Source organism: Erinaceus europaeus, chromosome 14 (assembly GCF_950295315.1).
Source record: "Erinaceus europaeus chromosome 14, mEriEur2.1, whole genome shotgun sequence".
Lineage (NCBI taxonomy): Eukaryota > Metazoa > Chordata > Mammalia > Eulipotyphla > Erinaceidae > Erinaceus > Erinaceus europaeus.
This window is the reverse complement of record NC_080175.1, coordinates 96,369,086-96,393,749: the sequence shown is the minus strand read 5'-3', so window position 1 is coordinate 96,393,749 and position 24,664 is coordinate 96,369,086. Positions and strand designations below refer to the sequence as shown.

Below are 24,664 nucleotides of genomic sequence, written 5' to 3'. Positions count from 1 at the left end.
CAATTTGATCTGATCTGGGGCCCATAATTAGCTTAGGAGCCTGTGTGACCTCTGCATCCCTGTAGATCTGAGCTCACATTCTATGGTCATGAGTAGGAATGTTCCAAGCTGCCCCAATTTCTGGACCCAACTTCCTCAGGTGGAACATAGAGTATCCTTCAGAGGATAGGAAAGCTATCAGGCAAGGGGATGGGATATGGAGTTCTGGTGGTCGAATTGTGTGGAGTTGTACCTGAAAGCAGAAGTACACAATAGTCTGCAGGGAGTACCCCCCAACACTTCATCTGCATTATTCCAACCTTTAGGTCCATGATTGGTCAGACAGCCTCACCAATGTGTCCTGGAGTTCCACTTCCCCAGAGCCCCACCCTACTAGGGAGAGAGAGAGGCAGGCTGGGAGTATGGATGGACCAGTCAACACCCATGTTCAGCGGGGAAGCAATTACAGAAGCCAGACCTTCCACCTTCTGCAACCCACAAGGACCCTGGATCCATGCTCCCAGAGGGATAGAGAATGGGAAAGCTATCAGGGGAGGGGATGGGATATGGAGATCTGGTGGTGGGAATTGTGTGGAGTTGTACCCCTCTTATCCTATGGTGTTGTCAATGCTTCCTTTTTATAAATAAAGAAAAAAAAAAAAGAAAGAGACAGGCTGGGGGTATGGGTTGACCTGCCAATGTTCATATCCACCAGAGAAGCAATTACAGAAGCTAGAATTCCTACCTTCTGCATCCCAAAATAATTTTGACCCGTACTCCCGTAGGGGAGAAGTGATAGGAGGAGGGTGAAAGGGCTCTGAACTCTAGCTCCATCAGGACCCAGAGAGAGAGAGGAGGAAAAAGGAGGGACATTTAGAAGTACTAATAGGGTTATGTGTGATGTGGAGGTGGAAGAGAGGACTGGACCTGGAAGAAAAAGGGCCAATTATGTACAGATATAGACAGATAGTTGTAGGGATCAGTTAACCCATGTCTGCAACCTTAGGAGAAGTGTGGTAGTTTACAAGGGAGGGATTCAGGATTCAGAACTCTGGTGATGGGAACGGTGTGGAAATATACCCTGTTGACATGTCATTTTGTAAAGCAGTATTAACCACTGTGCTCATTAGTCTTCAGAGTGGTAACTTTTAATGTAGTGAATGTTTTATGCCCATATGTAAATAGCATGCTCAACTTTAAGAAGAACGTAAAACACCCAAAGACTTCCTACATCTGGTGTTGAAACATTAAGTCCTCTGGATTAAGTTAAATTCATTGGATTGAGGGTAGATTTAAGGATTATTATGCTAGGAAAAAGCCAGATACAGGTGAGATAAAGTGGTAATATCTTCCAAAAGTAAGTGTGTGTTTTGAGCAAAGCTTTAAAACATACTGGTCAGTGTGCTGAGTTTACAGTGAGTTTAAGAGCTGCTGATGCAATGTTGAGGGGATGTAGCCACAGCATTCTCTTTCGTCTGACTAAGGATGCTTGAAGGGATCTATGAAAGGTGATTAGGGAGAGAAAAGATCTTTTTTAAAATATTTATTTATTTCCTTTTTGTTCTCCTTGTTTTTATTGTTGTTGTAGTTATTATTGTTGATGTCGTTGTTGTTGGATAGGACAGAGAGAAATGGAGAGAGGAGGGGAAGACAGAGGGGGAGAGAAAGACAGACACCTGCATACCTGCTTCACCGCCTGTGAAGCGACTCCGCTGCAGGTGGGGAGCCGGGGTTCGAACCGGGATCCTTATGCCGGTCCTTGTGGTTTGCGCCACCTGCGCTTAACCCGCTGCACTACAGCCCGACTCCCTATATGTAAGGCATGTTTTATTCAGCATATTTCAGATATTTTTGATTGGAAACTCATCTAGACTGTGATTGTGACTGATACCCTTTCAACTCCTTAAAGCTTTTTTCTTTCTGGAACAGCAGATCTTTCTGAAGTAAGCTATACCATCAGGTATAGATCAGGAGTAATTAAGATGAGACATGTCAAACACCAAGCAGTGTGCCTGCCAGGCACTGAGTACTCACTAAATGTTGGTGGTAAGAATGTGCTCATGAGCTCACCACCTTTTTCATTACTCCTGTTACTGTTGTGCACTGCCACACACAATCATGTGAGAGTGAATTGCTGAGAATTTCTACTGGTTTCCCAATTGCCGGACATGTCCCCGTCTAGGCAATTCTGTTTTCATAGCAACTCCACATTCTAGCACACTGGAGCTTGTCTCTTCCCTTGGACCTAAGCATATAGTGTAAATGATTCTAATTTTGCTAGCTAATTTTAGATGCAGAAGACATGTTTCTTCATCTTGGACCTTTTAAAAAGGCAAGTGCATGATGCTGATCCACACTGATTATCAATTTTAAGGATAAAAAAAATAGACATCCCGCTGCTTCAGAGTTTATGGTGCCCTATCAAATTTTACTGAATAGATTTGATTTGGTTCTCTCTCTCTCTCTCTCTCTCTCTCCTTTTCCTAAATAGTATTCTATCAAAGTTCACTTGCCTGAATTCTTGGGATCACTCTTGGTTTCCTTTTAAAAAAATAAAAAAAAAATAGATACTGTGTGAAAACCAGGGCCGTCCTGGAGGGCACCTTCTATTTTTTGGAGCATAATATACGCCCTCATCAATCTCTTGCTGTTTCACACCTTATTTCCTTCCAAGCGCTCAGATAAAGTCCATCTGGCTGAGTGCTTTCCTTTGTTTTATTTGATTGCAGCATGTTTTCTTGATCCAAAACGCAAATCTCTGTCTTTCTTGTGAATAGAATTCTCAGAGATGAGAAGCATGCCATCATCTGCTAGAGTCCAGCATTACCGAAGAATCAAACAAAAGCCTCTTAGGGCTTGTGTGACTCTACCCCCATTGCTCCCTCTGACCACCCACCACATGGTCCAGCACTATATGCCGCTGAGCCTACTAGCTGGTCAAATTGGTTTCATACCTTGGAAATGTGTCTGATCCACAAATGGTCCATCCCTGTTTTAAGAGGGGCTCAGTCCGATCTCCTGTTTGCTCCTGTAAGCTGTGTGTGTGTGTGTATGTGTGTGAGTGTGTGTATGTGAGTGTGTGTGTGAGTGTGTATGTGTGTGTATGTCTGTGTGAGTGTGTGAGAGTGTGTGTGTATGTGTGTGTATGTATGTGTGTGTGTGAGTGTGTGTGTGTATGTGTGTGTATGTGAGTGTGTGAGAGTGTCTGTGTGAGTGTGTATGTGTGTGTATGTCTGTGAGTGTGTGAGAGTGTGTGTGTATGTGTGTGTGAGTGTGTGAGAGTGTATAAGTATGTGTATCAGTGTGTGAGAGTGTGTGTGTGAGTGTGTATGTGTGTGAGTGTGTGTATGTGTGTGCTTGTATGTGTATGTGTGTGTATGTGTGTGTATGTGAGTGTGTGTATGTGTGTATGTATGTGTGCGTATGTGTGTATGTGTATGTGAGTGTGTGTGTTTGTGTGTGTGAGTGTGTGTATGTGTATGTGTGTGTGAGTGTGTGTATGTATGTGTGTATGTATGTGTATGTATATGTGTGTATATGTGCGTATGTGCGTATGTATGTGTATGTATGTGTGTGAGTGTGTGTATGTGTACGTATGTGTGTACGTATGTGTATGCATGTGTGTATGTGTGTGTGTGTGTATTTAGCCCTCCATTTTGTTGTTTATTTGTTTGATCAAAATTGTTCAATGGATATTTGGGACAAGAAGAACTAAATAACATTTAATCTCCCTAGGGCCCTCACATTCTATGGTTGTATAATTTTTCAGTTCACATATTCTTCTTTTTTTTTAATTTCAAAAAATTTATTTAAGAAAGGAGACATTGTAAAACCGTAGGATAGGAGGGGTACAACTCCACACAATTCCCACCACCAGATCAACATATCCCACCCCCTCCCCTGTTAGCTTTCCCATTCTCTATCCTTCTGGGATCATGGACCCAGCATCCTTGTGGGATGCAGAAGGTGAAAGGTCTGGCTTCTGTAATTGCTTCCCTGCTGAACATGGGTGTTGACTGGTTGGTCCATACTCCCAGTCTGCCTCTTTCTTTCCCTAGTAGGGTGGGTCTCTGGGGAAGCGGAGCTCGAGGACAGTGAGGTCGTCAGTCCAGGGAAGTCTGGTCAGCATCATGCTAGCATCTGGAACCTGGTGGCTAAAAAGAGAGTTAACGTACAAAGCCAAACAAATTGTTGAACAATCATGGACCTAAAGGCTGGAATAGTGCAGATGAAGTGTTGGGGGGTACTCTCTGCAGACTCTTGTGTACTTCTGCTTTCAGGTATATATTTTTCCCTGGTTTATGGACATGTGAACATATGCTGTATCTCAGGGGACCTGGACTCTATCTAGGTTTGGGGACTTTATTGGGGAGTGGAACACCTGGGATGGAATTAGAGTGTACTATGAAAGGAAAGGTCTCACCCGAGTGATAAAGTGAAGGGTTGTCATTCCACACCTGAAGTCTCTGGACACAGTCTGAAGTAAGCATATTGGGGTGGCACTCGTTGCGTTGATTAGGTTTTGATCGACGGATAAAATATTATTTGATATGAATTGAGAGAAACATGCATGAAAGTGAGCCCCACCCAAAGGTTGCAGGACTGGGGGATATATAGGCTCTATAGTGGAATACTTTTCTTACTTCTTTCCAAATAATCTTCTTTAAATGGAAATACACCATTGGTAAACTTTTGTATCAAAATGTTAGATCATCTGATGTTTTATTTTGACCCTGCTCCTTCTATATGCTATGCTGCTGGCTGAGTTGTTTAACTTTAGTTGTCTTACTTATAGAATAGGAATAATAAAATCACGTGTTCCTTAGGTTTTATGATAATTAAAATATGCTGTACTTTGTGAGTTAATAAATGTAATTTATCTGGAAGGTGAACTTCATATTATAAGCGTGTAACAACTGTTAGTGTTCTACTATTACCCTTGATTCATGAATGTTAGATAAGTCACAATATCAAATGTCACCTGTCACAAAGCTGAAGACTCGGATGGAGAATGGAACAATGTCATGGTGAGGAAGGAAAGGGACTTTATACAAATGTGAACAGAAAATCACATGTATCTGGTAATATTATCACAGACCATGCTAAAGAATTTTGGAAGATATATTCAAACTTAAAAGACACGAAATCAGAAATGATATTTCATAAGGCCAGTTTTTAAGGGTGCTGATAAGTACTTTAAAAAATTTTTTTTAAAAGTATTTATTTATGTATCCCCTTTTGTTACCCTTGTTGTTTTCATTATTGTTGTAGTTGTTATTGTTGATGTTGTCATTGTTGGATAGGACAGACAGAAATGGAGAGAGGGAGGGAAGACAGAGAGGGGGAGAGAAAGACAGACACCTGCAGACCTGCTTCACCACCTGTGAAGTGACTTCCACACAGGTGGGGAGCAGGGGCTCGAACCCAGATCCTTGCCAGTCCTGGCGTTTTGTGTCACATGCGCTTAACCAGCTGTTCTACCGCCCGACTCCCAGTACTTTCTTTTTTTTTAAAGACTGTTTATCTAGTCCAAACTCTTAGTAATTTCATTGTTAAAACCATGACTGGATAGATACAAGTTTAAATCACTGAATGAAACTGGGGCTGTTCTTGTAGGCTCCATAGTAGCCATGCGTTTATGGACAAACTATTTGACTTAGTAATTCTTTCCTGTAAGAAAAATACAGTATTTTGGCTTCATATCAGAAGGTTTTTCCTTTGGAGGCCTGGAAGCTCATGGCAAGGAATTACAAATAGCTACCTGTGTCTATTTTTAATCCCTTCCTCCTTGGCATGGGCTTTCTGGTAGCATGGAGCCTGGTATCTCACTTGTGACATTGCTTTCATTCCAGCATGGGCAGAGTGAAAGCAGGGGGGGTGGGGGGGTTGAGAGCCTGTAGTTGCCTCAGATTGATTCACTCGTCTCCTAGACTGGCCAGCCAGAATAAAGACAATCCTTAAATTCTGATTCATAACATCTAATTAGGCAAATCTATAACCAAATATTGTATTACAACATGCAATAAAAAATTAAATTAAAGCTGTGAGTATGTTCTAGGTTGAGGCTAATCCTAAATCTCATTTGGATGTCTGGCTAGGCTTCTTACACACTGAGCTCATGAAACCAGATAGCAGATAGTCTAAGGAAGCTGTGGGTGCCCAGTCTTGTCCACACTTGAGCTAGTAGACTCCTTTCTGTAGCTTTTAGTAAAATCTCTCCAATCTCTTCAACAAATAGCTTCCTTCTGATACAGTAAGGGAGATATGAGTATGCCTTGCTTACATGAACAGTGAATTAGTCTGAATCCATGCAAAGTGAAGAGGCAACTTGAGTGACGACACATGAATGTATTATCTCTAACACATGACCTCCCGGTCTTGACTTTGCTAACAAGAGGATGTCGGTGAATGTTTAATGCTTGGCTGGCTTAGAACCTTGCCAGCTCTTGCAATACAACTTTGAAGCTTTCATTCTGGAAAGGATGTTCAGTAGCTCTGTGGGCATGTGAACTCCATTAATATTGTCATTAGTGATTGGGATTCAAATTCGACTATATGTGGGACTTTTTTGTACTAGTTGGTAACTAAATGAGTGGAGAAAGGAACAACAACAAAAAAAAACTCCCTCATCTCTCATTACTCTTTCATTTCAGTTTCTTGCATTCAAATGTGGTCCGAAAATATTACCTACAGTAAGATATTTTGAGAGAGAAATAGTTCCTAACTTTTATTACAGTATGCCATTAGGGTTAATCCATTTTTATAAGTAGTTTTTTTCTTTGTGATGCCTGCATAGGAATTAAGTTGTATTCTAGGTGTATGTGTATAGGAAAAAGCATGGGATATAGCAGGCTTCTCCATGTGCATGCTCACACACGGCTTGGCTCTATTTGTGGTTGTTCTTTTTTTTTTTCTTTTGTCACCAAGGTTATTACTGAAGCTTAGTTTCTATAGGAAAACACTGCCCCCAATGGCCTTTTTTTTTTTTAAAAAAAAATTTTTTTAGATAGAGTTTGATACAGAGATAGAGAGGGAGAGAGTGGAGAGATACCACAGATCATTGCACTGTAAACGGTTTCCTTCCTGTAAGTGGAAGCCCAGTGTTTGAACCTGTGTTCTCTCACTTGGTAACGTGTGTACTTGACTGGACAAACCACCTTCTCATCCCTCATACATAGTTTTAGAGGATTGCCGGGAGTTTGGAAATGTGATTTCCTTGAATAAGGAAGGGGAGGGTATTCTAATGACTCCCGGAAGTGACCCGGAGGAAGCGTAGCACCAAAGTATGTCTTTTTTTTTCACTCTATAGTGAAAACTGACAATTACAACTTTCTATTTATTCATTTATTCATTCATTTTTCCCTTTTGTTGCCCTTGTTGTTTTATTGTTGATGTTGTTGTTGTTGGGTAGGACAGAGAGAAATGGAGAGAGGAGGGGAAGACAGAGAGGGGGAGAGAAAGACAGACACCTGCAGACCTGCTTCACCGCCTGTGAAGCGACTCCCCTGCAGGTGGGGAGCCGGGGGCTCGAACTGGGATCCTTATGCCGCTCCCTGCGCTTTGCGCCAGCTGAGCTTAACCCGCCGCGCTACCACCCGACTCCCCAATTATAACTTTCATTATCTTAAAATTACTCATTGACTTTGTTTTGTAAACCAAACCTGAGATGTGACATGTCCTAGCTGATGCTCAAATAGAATTAAATTTCACTATATGAGGGTCTTTCTGTATTAATTGGTACCCAAAAAGGTGTGGGGAAAGGGAGAAAAAACTTTATGTTCAGGTTTCTGGAAAATGGGTAATGGAATAAGGAAGAGATGAGGGAAGACACTGCTTACTCCCACCTGGCCCAGGGAAGTGTCACAAAGACCCAGCAGAAAGAGAGTTAGTTTATTGAATACATAAGATGGTAGTGATGGCAGGGGTGGGTGGGGAGAGGGATAGCATTTAATGCTTATGCAAAGAGGAGATGCTCAAGCTGCAGTCTCCAAAGTCCCAGGTTCAATTCCCACACCACCAAAACCTAGAGCTGAGCTATGCCCTGGTAAAAAAAATAAAAAATAAATATATAAATAAAGTGACAGTGCTAAAACTGCAAAGCTGAAAATTGTAATAGTAATAATAATATCTACATCATGGATTCAGGGCTTACCAACTTGGACCTCTATGCTAAGCACTTGAAAAAGCAGTATTTTGTTTAATTCTCACAATAATTGTACCAGAAATGAATAACCATTTCTACTATACCAAATAAGAAAAAAACATATATAAATTTAGGTTTTGTAAGATTTCATATCTTGCCTATGATCAAAGAGTGTAAATGACAGAGACAAATTTAAGAAGCATATGTAATTTTATTTTTTAAAAGATTTTATTTAAAATAAAATCTTCAAAGCCTCTGTTAAGATCTCCATTCCCATTACTCGAGTTCATGTCTTCTCAGAAGCTATCTAGTTGTCCTTTGATCCTGAACCCTTTCTTTTTTTAATTTTTTTAAAAATATTTATTTATTTATTCCCTTTTGTTGCCCTTGTTTTTTTTTCATTGTTGTGGTTATTATTGTTATTGATGTCATCATTGTTGGATAGGACAGAGAGAAATGGAGAGAGGAGAGGAACACAGAGAGGGGGAGAGAAAGACAGACACCTGCAGACCTATTTCACCACCTGTGAAGCGACTCCCCTGCAGGTGGAGAGCCGGGGGGCTCGAACCGGGATCCTCACGCCGGTCCCTGCGCTTTGCACCACGTGCGCTTAACCCACTGCGCCAGCACCCGACCCCCTACTTACTGCTTTTTCTGATAAGAACTGTGTTCCTCCAACACTCGAGAAGCTGTGTGCCCCAAAGTGAAACAGACTTTCTGTCCGTGGGAGTCTAAAACAATCTATCTGTAAGGCAGAGAAGAGAGTCCAGTCAATGTGTTAACTGCTGTTATGGAAAGGAAGGAAGCTGTATGCATGCATCACAGGACAAGAGCATTTTGTAAAGCAGTGGCACTACTCCAGGTGGCAGGCATGTGCCCTTTTTTAATAGGACAGAAATTGAGAGGAGAAGAGGAGAGACAAGAGAGACCCACCTGCAGACCTACTTGGTATCTTATGAAGCTTCTCTCCTGCAGGTGGGGACTGGGGAATTGTACCTGGGTCTTCGCTCATAGTAATGTGTGCATTCAACTAGGTGTACCACCACCACTTGGCCCCAAGCTCAAATTTCTGAACAGTAGCCAAATTCCTTTCATCTGATTTATGACCCAGTTTTCTCTGGACACTCTTCTAAAAATAGTGACTTCCTTTTGGTCAGCATCCTAATCAATATCATCGCATCACTCAAATTTCATTTCATTACTGACTTTCATGTTGACTCAGATGGAATTTCCATGTTTCCTTACAGCTGTTGAGAAGGCCATACGAACAAGAGGAAGTAGTCTTATGTGAGCTCTCTCCAACTTCCTTCCTGGCTGTGCCCTTCCTGGGTCTGGGTCATCCAGCTGCAAAGAGGAGTCTCAAAAGATGTTGTAAAATTTACTTACCCTCTAAATTGGTCTAGGCCACCACCTTTTCAGAGTCATATATTCTGTGATTTGCATTAAAGCTGTTAGAAATTACAAGGACTTGACTGAAATTCTCAAAACTGAGAGCAGTGAGGAGTATGCATTATGACTATATTTATTGTGTCTATTTAAAAAAAATTTTTTTTTCCAAGTTTCTTACTGTTTCTGAAGTATCCTTAATAATCTCTCAGAAACATTAAGGTAGAAAATCAGATGGCATTATACTTATTTGAATAAATAAATTATAATAAGGTTATTTTTCTTCTTTTATCTTTTTTTAAATATTTATTTTATTTATTTATTCCCTTTTGTTGCCCTTGTTGTTTTATTGTAGTTATTATTGTTGTTGTCGTTGTTGGATAGGACAGAGAGAAATGGAGAGAGGAGGGGAAGACAGAGAGGAGAAGAGAAAGACAGACACCTGCAGACCTGCTTCACCGCCTGGGAAGCGACTCCCCTGCAGGTGGGGAGCCGGGGGCTCGAACCGGGATCCTTACGCCGGTCCTTGCGCTTTGTGCCACTCTTCTTTTATCTTTAACAGATAGATTCCTGATGGGTACACATTCAAACCTGAACACATAATTATATACTATATTAGAGGAAGGTACTTACGGGTTCATGCAATAACAATTTTATATCGTGAAATCTTAAGGATTCTTTTTCTAAGCAAGTTCAGCTCTGTTAGGTTGATTAATATTTAGTGGTTAGCTCAAACACACATCTTACATGTGTCACTGTCACTCCAGGGACAGCCTTGTTCTTACTAAATAAATATTTAGAATTCTATAGTGGTTGTCTAGGCTTCATGTTTGTATGAGAACATTTTGAAAATCTCCTATACATTTGGATGAGTCTTGTTCCCATGAGATGCACTGAGTTGATTCATCATTTTATTTTATCTTATTTTAATTGCCATCAGTGTTATCATTGTAAAACACATCCCTGGCACCTAGTGACTGTCCTTTCTTTCTATTTTTCTCCCTTTCTTAAAATTTTCCTCTTTTTCTTTCCTTCTTTTCCTTTTTCTTTCTTATTTATTTATTTATTTATTTTAAATAATTTTCTTTTCTTTTTGAGCCAGAGCACTGCTCTGCTCTGGCTTATAGTGGGGTGGGGGATTGAACCTGGGACTTTGAAGCCTCAGGCATGAGAGTCTCTTTGCATAAGCATTTTGCTATGTACCCCCACCCTCCTCTTTCTTTCTTTATTAGATAGGGTAGAGAGAGGGAGGGGGGAGGGGGGCATGGAGAGAGATAGAAAGAGAGATACCTGCAAACCTGCCTAACTAGTTAGAAAGCCTCTCCTCTGCAGGCGCAAAGCAAGTGCTCGAACCCAGGACCTTGTGCATGGTGATATGCACACTCAGCTGGGCGTGCCACAGCTCTGCCCCCGCCACCCACCCACCCACTTCTTTATTCACTTTATTCTTTAATTCACTCTGTGTCCTCTACTGCTTTCAACAGACAACTCTCACTCCACAATCCTTTACAGTTGTATCAGACTGTATGTAGTTCTTGAGATTCTTTTTAAGAAAAACAAACAAACCAGCATAAAATAGTATTAATAACTTTGTGGAAATTGCATTTAAGAGCCTACTGCTAACACAGCTATTTAAAATGGTTTTAGGTTTCTCTTTTTTCATGGTAGATGTCGCTGAAGAAGGAACTTGTTTGATTACTCTTTGTCTAACACTTAAAATATAGGAAAATAAATTCTGATGTTCAATTCCAAGGCCAGTGATAAAGATCAAAGACTCCTTTTATTACAATATTTTCATTTTTATTGAACAGATTCACTTTGGATCTTGGCTTGCATTTGGAATGTTTACCTTTTAATAAGTGATCTGTTTAAACGTGGAACAGAGAACAAGGGTTTCTGTTTTACAGTTCAACTTTTGACCTTGGAGGATGAATGGGTGGAGGCTAAGAGGAAAAGTCCACTGTGTTTCTACTGAACTTTTTACCCTTTGAAAAAAAAATGTGCAAGTTTAAAGTTCACACAGTGCACAAGAGGTCTCCACTGGGGATTTCTGGTATTATTAACTTCCTGACCTCAGATAATTAAAAAGAAAGAGCAGAGCCACCTCAGACTATGACTCAACTTTGAACTTTTAACCTCTCAAGTAAAGTATTTAAATTGTAAATAGAAGACCCTGGAAGCTTCTTATTGCTATTAACTTCCTTCATCTCTGGTCACAAAGTTATAATTTAGGCCAAAAGCATAACCTAGTCTTTTCTTTTTCAGATACTTAACCTATTTTAGTAGAAAGGACCAAGAACCCTATTTACCTGGAATGGACAGGTATTTTGGTGAGAGAGGCTAAGCTTAAGGGGTTAGTGAGTGCTGGAGCTAAGATCTATCTAGCCTCCTTAGTTGAGAGAGAATATTGGGAACTCAGGGGATTGAGTAACTTCTTTAAATGGAGATAATTAAGGGGAGAACAAAAGTGTCTTCTTGATTCATTAGCTGAGTTTAGTAGTAGTGGGATTCAAGCTTAACTGGAAATAGGAATATTTTCCTACATACTTTATATAAGGGTTTAGAAGATCAATGACTTATTTTCATATTAAATTTCATAAGTTGGCGGGGGGGTCACTGGATTTTTGGACAGACTCGAGATGTGGGTCCTAGGTGGTCCTTTTTTTAAAAAAAAACTATTTTAAAAATATTTATTTATTCCCTTTTGTTGCCCTTGTTGTTTTATTGTTGTAGTTATTGGATAGGACAGAGAGAAATGGAGAGAGGAGGGGAAGACAGAGAGGGGGAGAGAAAGATAGACACCTGCAGACCTGCTTCACCACCTGCAGGTGGGGAGCCGGGGGTTCGAACTGGGATCCTTACACTGGTCCTTGTACTTAGCACCACCTGCGTTTAACCCGCTGCGCTACTGCCCGACTCCCATAGGTGATCCTTTTATTGGTTGTATAACCTTAAGCACTCACGTAATATTTCCCAGCCATGATTTGCTTGGTTGCAAAATGGCATCTAAGTTGGCAGAAAAAGCAGATAAGACCCTTCTCCATTAAAACATTTTTGTTGTTATTGTTGTTGTTTGCTTGTAATGATATTCTTGCCTTAAGAATTCTCCCCCTCATTCACACTTGAATGCAATGCCATTACACCATTCTCACTAATAGCTGAACTTTCTTAACAAGGAAATTGGGGCTACATGAGAAGATGAAAACCCCAGAGGAAAAGATGAGTATCATGTAACAAGATATAAGAGACAGAGAGAACAGAAGGGCTAGAACAAAGGAGGAGTAATCAGGAGCAAAAGCCTTTGAAAGAAGTATGACAGAGAGATGCTTCCCCCTTCAGTCGCATGGGGACCTCGCCAACTCTTGTGATGCAGAGTCAACCGCTGCGTTGTAAGTAAAGCGGAGCCCCATGCTGTTCCCACCAAACTCTGATAGGCAGCTCTCATTGGCACTCTGACACACGCAGCATGGAGGAGGCCACTCTTCCCTCCTGCTGTTTGCTCACACCTTCACTGCCTCACCACTTTCATCCCCATCTGTCAGGGAGAGCTCCCTTCCAACATTCTGTCCTCTTTTTCTTATACGGAAGGAACCTTCCCGATGTGATGCAAAACATAGAGTGAGTAGAGCCTGAGCTTGGTGAGCTGGTAACATTAGTGAGGAACAAGCCATGACTTTCTCATGTCCTTGTCCCAAAACTAAAACTCCCTGATCCTTATTGGGACCCTCATGCAGAGACCCTGGAAGTGAGGACAAACCTCTTGGATTGTCTGGCTGGAGAGCTGTTAAAAAGAGTGCCCGGTGCTGTATCTGAATGTCACTGTGGTACAGATGTTGTCTCATCTAGTTCTCTAACCACTCTGAGCTGCTTTGAATAAACTCATTTCTACTTTACAGCAGCCTCTATCCTTTCCCCCTTCCCCGAGAGTCAATCAAGGCAGGAAATTATGATTTGAGCAAGGGATTGCACTGTGGTGAAGATGGCTCATCACGTGATTCAAGTTGCAGACCACTGAGCTGCGAATAACTGATTTTGTGTGGGCAGAATTTCCCAGTCCCGTCACCCTACCCCCGTTCAATAAGCCCTATTCATTCACTGTCTACTCTTGAAAACATGTTTTCTGATGTAGAGTCATATTAACCTCAAGAATTCCCTGAAAAGGAAGGTCACAGGTCACCAAAGAGAGCATGACTGCCATCATAAAACAAGTCACATGGCCTCATACACACTTGCTCTCATCAGCACCTAGAGAGAAAACATATAAGTGGTGGGTTTTGTCCACTGGTTCCTCTAACAATGGAAAGCATCACCCTATATGTCAGATATACTGCTCATGTAAAGCAAACTGGTCTGTTCCACTTTTTACAGGAATGGGCAAAAAAAAAAAAAAAAAAATCAAGGTGACTGAAGAGCATGATAATTATTCTAATTTTTTTCCTCAAAAAATATACTTAGTTTTATTTTTAAGTATCTGTACTTAAGACACAAGAAAAACAGACTTAAACACAAATCCGAGTTGTGTCAGCTCATTCAGTTGGTGAATTATCTGCTGGGAGATCCCCATGAAAGCTGGTTTCAAGGGACTGGGACAGTCTGAGTGCTATGATGAGAAGCCAAGCAGCTCACTCCCTTCCTGAACTGCTCCAGCCCCACTGAAGGTAAAAGAAAGAATGGTTTTCAACAAACAGCCTTTGCTGATCCTGACTGCCCTCCCAAGACCTCAGCTCAGCTGAGAAACCAAGACTGGGCTTCAGAAGTTCCAAAGACTGATGGAGTCTTTGCAGTTGTCCACTGTCCCTGACAGTGGCACCTCTTTAGGCATGAAGATTTGAATTGAGGATAAAATTCCAAAGAATTGAAAATTCACACTAAAGAAAGCTTCTCTTCTGGTTCCTTTCTCTGGACTAGATAGATAATCTGTATTGGATAAAATAGATCCACGTGTATTTTGTTTGATATTATTCCTTTGACTTGATGCACTCAGCTAACAACAACAACAAAAAAGTCATTTTTGGTGATTAAATATAGTAGAGTTTTGATGCAAGTGCCAAGGGTTCCAGGGCCCTTAATGGAGCTCTGGTGGCAAGACAGCAGTAATTGCATGGCAGAGACAAATGGTAGTGGGAGGCTAGGTATATAGGAGCTATAATTTTCTCCCTCACCCCTTCCCTTTCTACATTTCTGAGTGTGAACTAGTATCTAAATTAGGTGTTACACGAGATTACAACTTGTCACATCTAATGGAAGTGATATCATCAAGTAGCCAGAAACCAGTGGGAAACTTGTTTATATTCAGGGAAGGCAATTGCAGGTTCATTTACTCATTCAGTTGGCATTTAAATTACATATATCATGTCTATCAGAAATGTATATCAGTGTCTGGACACAGGAATCACTTGCTGATCTCTGAGATATAAGATAGCAAGTTTGGGTTTGTCACTGCCGAACACCTAAATGTCTATTACAAGATTGCTAGGCCAAGAGTAGATTCTAAGATGAGCTTGAATCTTTTTTCCCCCTCACCTCCAAAATTGTAGCTTTTGCTCTGAGTCAGTGTCTGTAAGACAAATCCACTGCTTCTGGTATTCTCTTATTCATTTATTTTTGCTTCTTTTCTTTAAAAATTTTTTTAAAAATATTTATTCCCTCTTGTCCTTGTTGTTTTATTGTTGTAGTTATTATTGATGTCGTCGTTGTTGGATAGAACAGAGAGAAATGGAGAGAGGAGGGAAGACAGAGAGGGAGAGAGAAAGACAGACACCTGCAGACCTGCTTCCCTGCCTGTGAAGCGACTCCTCTGCAGGCGGGGAGCCTGGGGCCCGAACCGGGATCCTTATGACAGTCAGTCCTGTGCTTTGCGCCACGTGCGCTTAACCTGCCGCACTATCGCCTGACTAGCTTTTGCTTCTTTTCTTATTCTTTCTTTCTCTCCTTCTTCACCTCCTTCCCTCTTCCCTCCATTCCTCCCTTCCTCCACTCCTCTCCCTTCCTCTCTTCCATTCTTCCTTTCTGTCACAGAGAGGAGAGGGCAGGAGAAAGGGAGACAGCAGGAGACACCTACAGCACTGCTGCAAGGCTTGTGAAGCTTCTCCATGCGGGTGGGAACTGGGGACTTGAACCAGGCCCTCACACATGGCACCCTGCGTGCTCCGCAGGGTGTCCCATCGCCTGATCCCCTAGCTTGGATCTTGTGGAGTATAAAAAACAAGCTTGAGGGGGTAGGGCCGTAGCTCAGCGGGTTAAGCGCACGGGGCACGAAGCGCAAGAACTGGCTTAAGGAATCCGGTTCGAATCTCAGCTCCCCACCTACAGGGGGCTTGCTCTGTAAGCAGTGAAGCAGGTCTGCAGGTGTCTGTCTTTCTCTCCTCCCTCTGTCTTCCCCTCCTCTCTTGATTTCTCTCTGTCCTATCCAACAACAATGACAGCAGTAACAACAACAATAATAACCAGGACAAGGATAAAACAACAAGGGCAACGAAAGGGGGAAAAAAAAAAGGCCTTCAGGAGCAGTGGACTCATGGTGCAGGCACCGAGCCCCAGCAATAACCCTGGAGGCAAAAATAAAAAAATAATAAAAAGTGAAAATACAAACTTGATTCTCCTTGTGGATGGATAGAGAACCGATTCATTTTGTGTTGAGGGAAAATTAAGAGGTTTTCTATAAACTTATGTAGTAGCCTCCTCCTGCAGTTCAGAAACGCCCAGCAGTACCAACATTTCACTAACTTATGAGTTTGAAATCAATGACATGTAAGACAACAAATGGGAAAGTAGAGAAACATGGATTTCTTTGACTTAAAGGGGGAAAAATAAAAGCTTTTCATACAAAATTGTAATATTACGATGGTTTTGGAAGACTAGATGAGAATATGAGTAGTATACTCTAAGCAATATATAAGAAGCTCCCCCAAGTCATTCCTTGAACATAAAAAATTAGGTCTAGGGAGCCGGGCGGTAGCGCAGTGGATTAAGCGCAGGTCAAAGACTGGCATAAGGACCCCAGTTCATGCCCCGGGCTCCCCACCTGCAGGGGAGAAGCTTCACAAGCAATGTAGCAGGTCTGCAGGTGTCTGTCTTTCTCTCCCTCTCTGTCTTCCCCTCCTCTTTCCATTTCTCTCTGTCCTATCCAACAACGACAGTATCAATAACAACAACAATACAACAACAAAAGCCAGACCTTCCACCTTCTGTACCCCACAATGACCCTGGGTCCATACTCCCAGAGGGATAGAGAATAGGAAAGCTATCAGGGGAGGGGATGGGATATGGAGTTCTGGTGGTGGGAACTGTGTGGAGTTGTACCCCTCTTATCCTATGGTTTTGTTAATGTCTCCTTCTTTAAATAAATTTAAAAAACTGCAACAATAAAAAACAACAAGGGTAACAAAAGGGAATAAATAAATAAATATGAAAAAACTAGGTCTGATAGATTCTAAATAGTAACAAAATGATGATAACAGATTTTTAAAAAAAAATAAAAACACCGTTTTACAAACCTTGAAAACAGTTCGGACAAAAATGTTAAAACTGAACAAAGAATATGGAGATGATATAGTGACTAATAATTCCTTAGACTAGTGAAAATGTTTTTTTTTTTTAAAATTATTTTGTTACTAAAGATTCCAGGAATACAGGGTCTTCTGGGTAATGTTTGAATCACTGGGAATTGATCTGACATTTAGTGGTACAACGTTGACTCTCTAATGCCCAGCAAGGTGAAGAGGTCAGTGGACCTCCATTACCTAACCTTAGCTGGGCTCTCTACATGACATGTCAGAGTATTGATTAGGGATGTTAGCAGTACTAGGCAGAGAGTTCTATATGCTTATTTTAATGTCCTTGAAAAAATTGTCTCTAGATAACAAATTATTTTCTGTTATGATCTGTTTTTATGTGATCTCAGTGGAGAAGTCTTGTTCTGTCTCTTGTTCTTTCTACTTTGACTTGTCTGCACTCCCTAGAGGAAAAAAAAATACTTAAGTCCTTTTCTGATCACCCTATCTGGGGTTCACTTGATCTTAATTTTAATGCTTTCTGTATTTACATACCTTGTTTTGCCTTTAAGACTCATTGATTTGCCAAATTCCACTGACAATGCTAGAATGGTGGCCAGTGTTGGTATTCGTTGAGCTGTGACATGGAACCATCAAATAAAATTTGCTGTCTGTATTGCTAAGTCTTCTTTGATATGTCTGAACCATTGTCAACAAAGGGCGTTCGTTAGTCTATGATATATGTTCCATCTTCTGAACTCTGTTTGGACTCTGTCTGAAGGTTGACTGCCGTCTCAGTTTACCTGCTAATCATTCTATCTTACTGAGTTATGAATGTTTAGCACTTGTTTCATAGGCCCTAGCTAGTTTCTTTTTAAATTATTTACTTATGTCTTTTCTTTGACAGCATAGGGAGAAACTGAGAGAGAATGGATAGGCAGGGGGAGAAAGAGAGAGGTGGGGGGAGAAAGAGAGAGAGAGAGAGAGAGAGAGACTCCTGCAGCATTGTTTCAACACTTGTAAAGCTTCCTCATTGCAGGTAGGGACCAGGGCCTTGAACCTGTGTCCTTAATCATTACAGACTTAAATCTTCTTAGATTTAAAAAATAAAGAAATAACTCAGGGGCCAGGCAGTAGGTACCTCATTAAGCGCATACATTACAGTGTGCAAGGACCCAGGTTCAAACTCTTGTTCCCCATCTGTAGAGGGGAACTTCATGAGTGATGAAGGAAGGCTACAGGTATCTCTCTGTGTCTGTCTCTCTCTTCCTCTTTTTCTCCACCCCCAATTTCTCCCTGCCTATCCAATACTAAATAAATAAAAATATTAAGTTTCCAGCACTTTAAAATTTTCAAGCAGCTCTCAAGTGTTGTTTCTCATTTAATTTTCACAACACATCTGTGAAATGAAGGCATGAAACAGTTCATACGAGAACCCTAGTACTGTATTGAGCAAAGGAAGCTGTGTTGCAGATGGCTAGTGCAGGCCATAGAAATAGGACTGTTCTTTAAAGGTACCAAGAAACTTATTCTTGGACCAACATCTCATCTTCATATTCCCAGTATGATCATAAATGGCCTGACAGGGTGGGTGGAGACTGCAAATTGCCCACCAAAATCTCATCCCTACTTCTTCAACTTAAAAACATTTAAAAAAAATATTTATTTATTTTCCCTTTTGTTGCCCTTATTGTTTTGTTGTTGTAGTTATTATTGTTGTTGTTATAGATGTCGTTGTTAGATAAGACAGAGAGAAATGAAGAGAGGAGGGGAAGACAGAGAAGGGGAGAGAAAGGTAGACACCTGCAGACCTGCTTCACCGCCTGGGAAGTGGCTCCCCTGCCAGGGGCTTGAACCGGGATCCTTACACCACGTGTGCTTAACCCACTGCGTTACTGCCTGACTCCCCTTCTTCAACTTTCTAAGATACAGTCCAAACTCAAGTGAAGTTACTCCATCACAGGCTATGGTTGCCTGCCCCCTCTGCAGTTATGCCTGTAAGGCTAAACTCTCTGCAGTGAAGTATCATTGGAAGTGATGGACCTTGTTCAAACTCTGCTTACAACTTGCATAGTTTCTCCTTTAGTTTTTTCCTTCCTCCCATGAACTTAAATAGTGGTGAAATCACATGTTAAAGAGGGAATTGCTTCCCTTACTCTGGGCTGGGCTCCTCACTGACTGAGTGGAACAGAACTCTCACCCTAAGCCACGACCCGAACCCAGGCTGTTACGTCAAAGAGAAGTCCATCTCTCTTTTTTTGTCAGTCATTATGTTAAAAAGGCTATTTGCAGAATGAATGCTCACCTGGTAAATTATGTGCCATGTGAAGCTTGAAGCCCCAACACAGCGTGAGTGTTTGTGTGTGTGTGTGTGTGTGTGTGTGTGTGTGTGTGTGTGTGTATGTGTGTGTGTGTGTGCGCGTGTGTGTGTGGCGGGGGATTGGGAGGGGAAGGTCATGACATTATCATTAAGAGAAGCTCCTTGCATGGTGGAGAGGTATGTGAAAGACAAAATAATAATAATAGGGAGTCGGGCGGTAGTGCAGTGGGTTAAGCACAGGTGGCGCAAAGCACAAGGGCCAGGGAAGGATCCCGGTTCGAGCTGCCGGTTTCCCACCTGCAGGGGAGTCGCTCCACAGGCGGTGAAGCAGGTCTGCAGGTGTCTGTCTTTCTCTCCCCCTCTCTGTCTTCCCCTCCTCTCTCCATTTCTCTCTGTCCTATCCAACAACGACGACATCAATCACAACTACAACAATAAAAACAAGGGCAACAAAAAGGAAGAAATAAATAAATATTAAAATAATAATAATAAATAAACAAATAAAATATAAAGTCTAGCCCATGAACAGTGGCATTGTATGTGCAAGAGGCCCACGAGCCAGAAAAGGAAAAGGTTATTTACTTTTACAATTTATTCTAACTAGTCAGAGTGGCTAGTCAGCGTGTTAGAGAAAACCTTCAAGGGCATTTAAGTCAGGGCTGGTGACTGAAAACCACAAAGCCTGCACTTACTCCTCCGATCTGTCCATCACATATTTGCTGAGGAGGAATAGTGAAGGAAGAGCCTGGCAGGATAAGTAAAGGAGAGTGAGAAGGCTGAGAAGTCAGTGTGGAGACAAGAACTATGCCACAGATGTGTTTATATTTTCCAGAAAGGACAGAAGGACAGAAACATTTAAAAATATAAACAGGAACAAAAATCCCTTCATTAAGAAAAGATACATATTTTGTATTAATATTTGGAGCTCTCATCACATAATGAATAAAAAAATTATGCTTGCTTTGAATAAGTACCGTAAATCAGATAATTTAAATAAGCACAGGAAAACAGTCACTCTGGACGCTGTTGGAGGAAGGACCCTCTCAGTTTCCTTCTTATGCGACCCATTCAAATGGTCTGGAACAGTTGTTTTTGGTTTTGTTTTGTTTTTTTGCTTTCATTGTTTATCTTAGTAGGTCATCTCAAAAGGGTCATCTTGGAGGCTAGAATCCAGAGAAGTAGAGAGATAAGCATCGACACAATTTATTGATGTTACAAAAAGCTTCAAAGCTGCTGCACATGCAGTCACATGACATCTGGGCCAGGTAGAAGCTTTAAAGAAAGAACACAGGAAAAGCCAGGGGGGTCCTGTGTGCAGGAGCCCACAGTCATTGCGTCAGAGAAAACCATGTGCTCAGAGAGAGAGAGAGAGAGAGAGAGAGAGAGAGAGAAGGGGGGAGGGAGGGAGAGGGAGAGCGAGAATGTTATTATCCCCTAATGTAGTAAATAGCACACGGAGGTTTTATAGTTCACTAGTCGGAGAACCAGTTGTGCCAGTTCTCCATTTACCCATGGGGCTAAGCCATAAGGGAGAAAGAATATTTTCATTCAAAGAAATGCCATCGAACTTGAGGTGGAAGGCTTACATCTGGTATCCAGAAAAAAGTAGATTCAGGTTGTTTTATCTCCATTTATTGGGGGTAGAGTTAGAAACTGGAACCATTTCATTTTAAAGTTGTTATGAGTGTCATACTTTCCGCTTCTGTTTTCAGCATGAGGAAGTGATAAAAAGAACCCTTCTGACTTTTGCAATCTTTTTATATACTCCCCCCCCCCTTATTAATAAGCCAGGCTTGGTAGAACCCTCATATTTGTTAAGACAATTACAATTTGCTTCTCTTAAATGTCAGGAAAGATCACTCATTTATGGAAGAGAGAAAGAGAGTGGGGCAAAGGGCAGGACACTCATAACTGGTAGCTGGGAAAGTGACAGGAGAACCTCTGACATCTAAAAGTAGGAAGAATGATTTACACAATTGTTAAACAATACCATATTTACACGTTTAAAAATTCCTTTCAGGTGGCCCAGGAGGTGGCACAGTGGATAAAGCGTTGAACTCTCAAGCATGAGGTCCCCAGTTCAATCCCAGGCAGTTCATGTACCAGAGTGATGTCTGCTTCTTTCTCTTTCTCCTCTTATCTTTCTCATGAATAAATATAGAAAATCTTTTAAAAAATATTTTCTTTCAATATCTCTAAACAGATCACAGTGCCTTTTCCGGACAGTTTCTACTGCAGCCAGCACTGCAGAAAGTTGCGTAAGAGAAAGATAAGAAGAAAAGGAATACACAAGTATGTGAATGTGAAGTCCTCTCTCTTAGGTCAGGTACTGGGAAATACCCCCAGACCCTCCCTCTTATTTACACATCTGTTTTGAGAAAGACCGATCAGCTCCAGCTTCTTGTGGTTATCAGGGAAAGATTTCATGTCAGGTGAAACTGATCACAGTACAGCTACTAAAGTCTCTACTGAAGGAAGAAAATTAACCTTTATTCACTTGAGATTGCATAAAAGAAAAGAAAACCTAAGTGGATATTAGGTTGTATTCGATTTTAAAATACATGAACGAGGCTGGTGACACAGCTCAGCTGGGTAGGGTTGCCCTGTGTGTGACCCAGGTCAGAGTCTAACTCCCATGGTTCTGGAGTCTCTTTCTCATGTTCTGTCTCTCTCACTCTCTCTGCCTCTATCTATAAAATACAATAAATAAATAAAGGGGGGGGGGTCGGACGGTAGCACAGCGGGTTAAGCGCACGTGGTGCAAAGCACAAGGACCGGCCTAAGGATTCCAGTTCCAGCCCCCGGCTTCCCACCTGCGGGGGAGTCACTTCACAGGTAGTGAAGCAGGTCTGCAGGTGTCTGTCTTTCTCTCCTCCTCTCTGTCTTCCTCTCCTCTCTCCATTTCTCTCTGTCCTATCCAATAACGAACAACATCAACAACAATAACCACAATAAGGCTACAACAACAAGGGCAACAAAAGGGGGAAAAATGGCCTTTAGGAGCAGTGGATTCATGGTGCAGGCACCGAGCCCCAGCAATAATCCTGGAGGCAAAAAAAAAAGGGCTATAAACAGAAAGAGTAAAGACATTGCTGTTAGACTTTAATGTTGGAAATGCACATTTCTTTCTTTTTTTTTTAAATATCTTTAGTTGAGAATAATAGTACAACTGTCAAGACTTAACACGAGTTTCCTCTCTCATGCACACATTTAAGTTTTCATTACATTTAAAGCATCTTTTTCTAAACCAAGAACAAAGTATTTTCTTCCTTTACTTAAGGAGCTAAGATAACTTTTCACTCTTTCATGTGAAAAGTCTGACTATGCGGTAGATAGCTGGTTCAACAAGGTAGCCTCACACCCTTTCCCAACAGAATCTTTCTAATATTTAAACACAGTTCTGGGCCTGGCTGAAGCAGATAACATAGTGGTTATGCAACAGATTTTCACTCCTCAAACTTTAATAGGTCTCAGGTCCCGGGTTCTGTCTTTGACACCATCATGAGCTAGCGCTGAGTAGTGCTCTAGTTGAACAATAAAAGGATTAAAACACACTCCTGGGTAGTAGTTTTAAAGTTTTGAAACATTTAAAATGTTCTTGTCTTTAATGATTCTCTAGTATTGTGCGGAGACTAGAAGAAACCATCTTCAAGACTGGGCAAATAAACAAGCAGATTGGTAAGAAAAAAGAAAAGCAATCTATTAACAATCCAATAACAATTGCGTGTCTCCTATACCTGGGGAGAGACCCAGAAACTCCGAGTAACTCTCAGGTAGTCGTCAGACACTATTTAAAAGCTTTCTAACTCAGGAGATTGGGAAGAATAAAGGAAGAACAAAGAAGGGAATGGTCAGTAAAACTAAAGTTACAAAAAAAAAAAATAGTATGATAGAAACATGAAAGCTTACAATTTGCTCTCTGTAGACTAGATCTTCTCTAGAAGAATATTTTATCTGAAAGGAAATTTCATTCTACTTCCAGAGCTCCTCCCACGAGATGAATCCTTTTGTCAAAGACATATTTTTGGGGTGGTAGATTTTTGTACTCCCCTGAGGCCACAAGAACCTAAGTATGACAGAAAGACATTTGAAGAGGCTTAGTACAAGTGCCGGCTTTGTCCATTAGAGTAGTTGGATCATTGCATTTTCTTTCTTTTTTTTTTTCTTCTAGTAAAATTGATTTTGTTATATTTTTCCTGTACTCCACACTTTGATATTCTTGTCTAAAAAAAACACACAAAAAAGCTATCAACAGACAGTCCATATTTTTGTTAAGTAAATGGAAGAAAGAAGCATTAATTCCTGTTACTGTTCTCAAAATAAGTGAATTTCAGAGCAAGGCGTGGAGGAGATGCAGTCTGTTGCCATCATCACTCAAAACATAACTAACCGCAATTGGCATAAAAATGGCAGGAAGACCCACAGGAAATGTACAGTACTTACAGCCCAGTACTCTTCTTTTGTATACTGTCTTGCACCTAACTCTTCTTTTAGCCTCTCCGAAGAAGAACATGCTTTCATTTCAAGCTAGGAGCAAGAGGGGTTATCTTTCCTTGAACAAGCTAAATCTGTCTACTTGTCAGAGGAGACAGGTGAGGTCAGAGAGGACTCTGCTTTTTAGAATCATTGTGCAGAAGCTGTGATTCTGGCTCACGACAAAGTAGACAGGTCCAGGCTGAAAGAACTGTCAAGATAGCATCTTGCTTGCTGTACCACAAATTGCAGCACTGATTTAAAAATTAGACAAAGGAAATTTTAAGCCATGTCAAGGAACTAATGTCACCAGTGCCTAGTCTGTTATATGTGACATCAGTTTTTATATTTTATTTTTATGAGAGAGAAAGACCAGAGCACTGCTCAGCTACCACTGATGGTGGGGTGGTGGGGCTTGAACCTGGAACCTCAGAACCTCAGGCATGAAAGTCTTTTGCATAATCGTTATGTTCTCTCCCCAGCTCCATGATATTACTGTTTAAGATTTACATAAATACCCATAATAGCCTATGGGGATAGCCTACTTGAAAAACATGTTTGCTAGTGTTTAATAACTTATTGGTCAAAAGCGTCTTTTCAGCAAGTGGTACTGGAAAAATGTGGTTGAAAATGCCAAGGAATGGGATAGGACCACCACATATCACCACACGTAAAAGTCAACTTCAAACGGATAAAGGACAGAGAAGTTAGACCAGAAACCATCAAATACAGAGAAGAAAACAATAGCAGAACATTGCAAGATAATTTGTTTTGGAGACATATTTGAAGACTTGAGCCCGACAGCAAGGAAAAGGAATGAAAAATAAATGAATGGAACTCAGGACAGCAAAAGAAACCATTATCAAGATA

General features: G+C 41.1%; 1 long non-coding RNA gene across 1 annotated transcript in view; it reads left to right on the top strand.

Moving 5' to 3' along the window:
- The window catches only part of LOC132532686 (uncharacterized), a 39,646-nt gene extending 16,055 nt beyond the window's left edge, over window positions 1-23,591 (top strand). The window contains exons 3-4 of the long non-coding RNA XR_009544592.1: window positions 21,525-21,613; window positions 23,304-23,591. This is a non-coding gene — a long non-coding RNA (uncharacterized LOC132532686). The remainder of the gene's footprint in view (window positions 1-21,524; window positions 21,614-23,303) is intronic.
- Window positions 23,592-24,664: the final 1,073 nt, after the last annotated feature.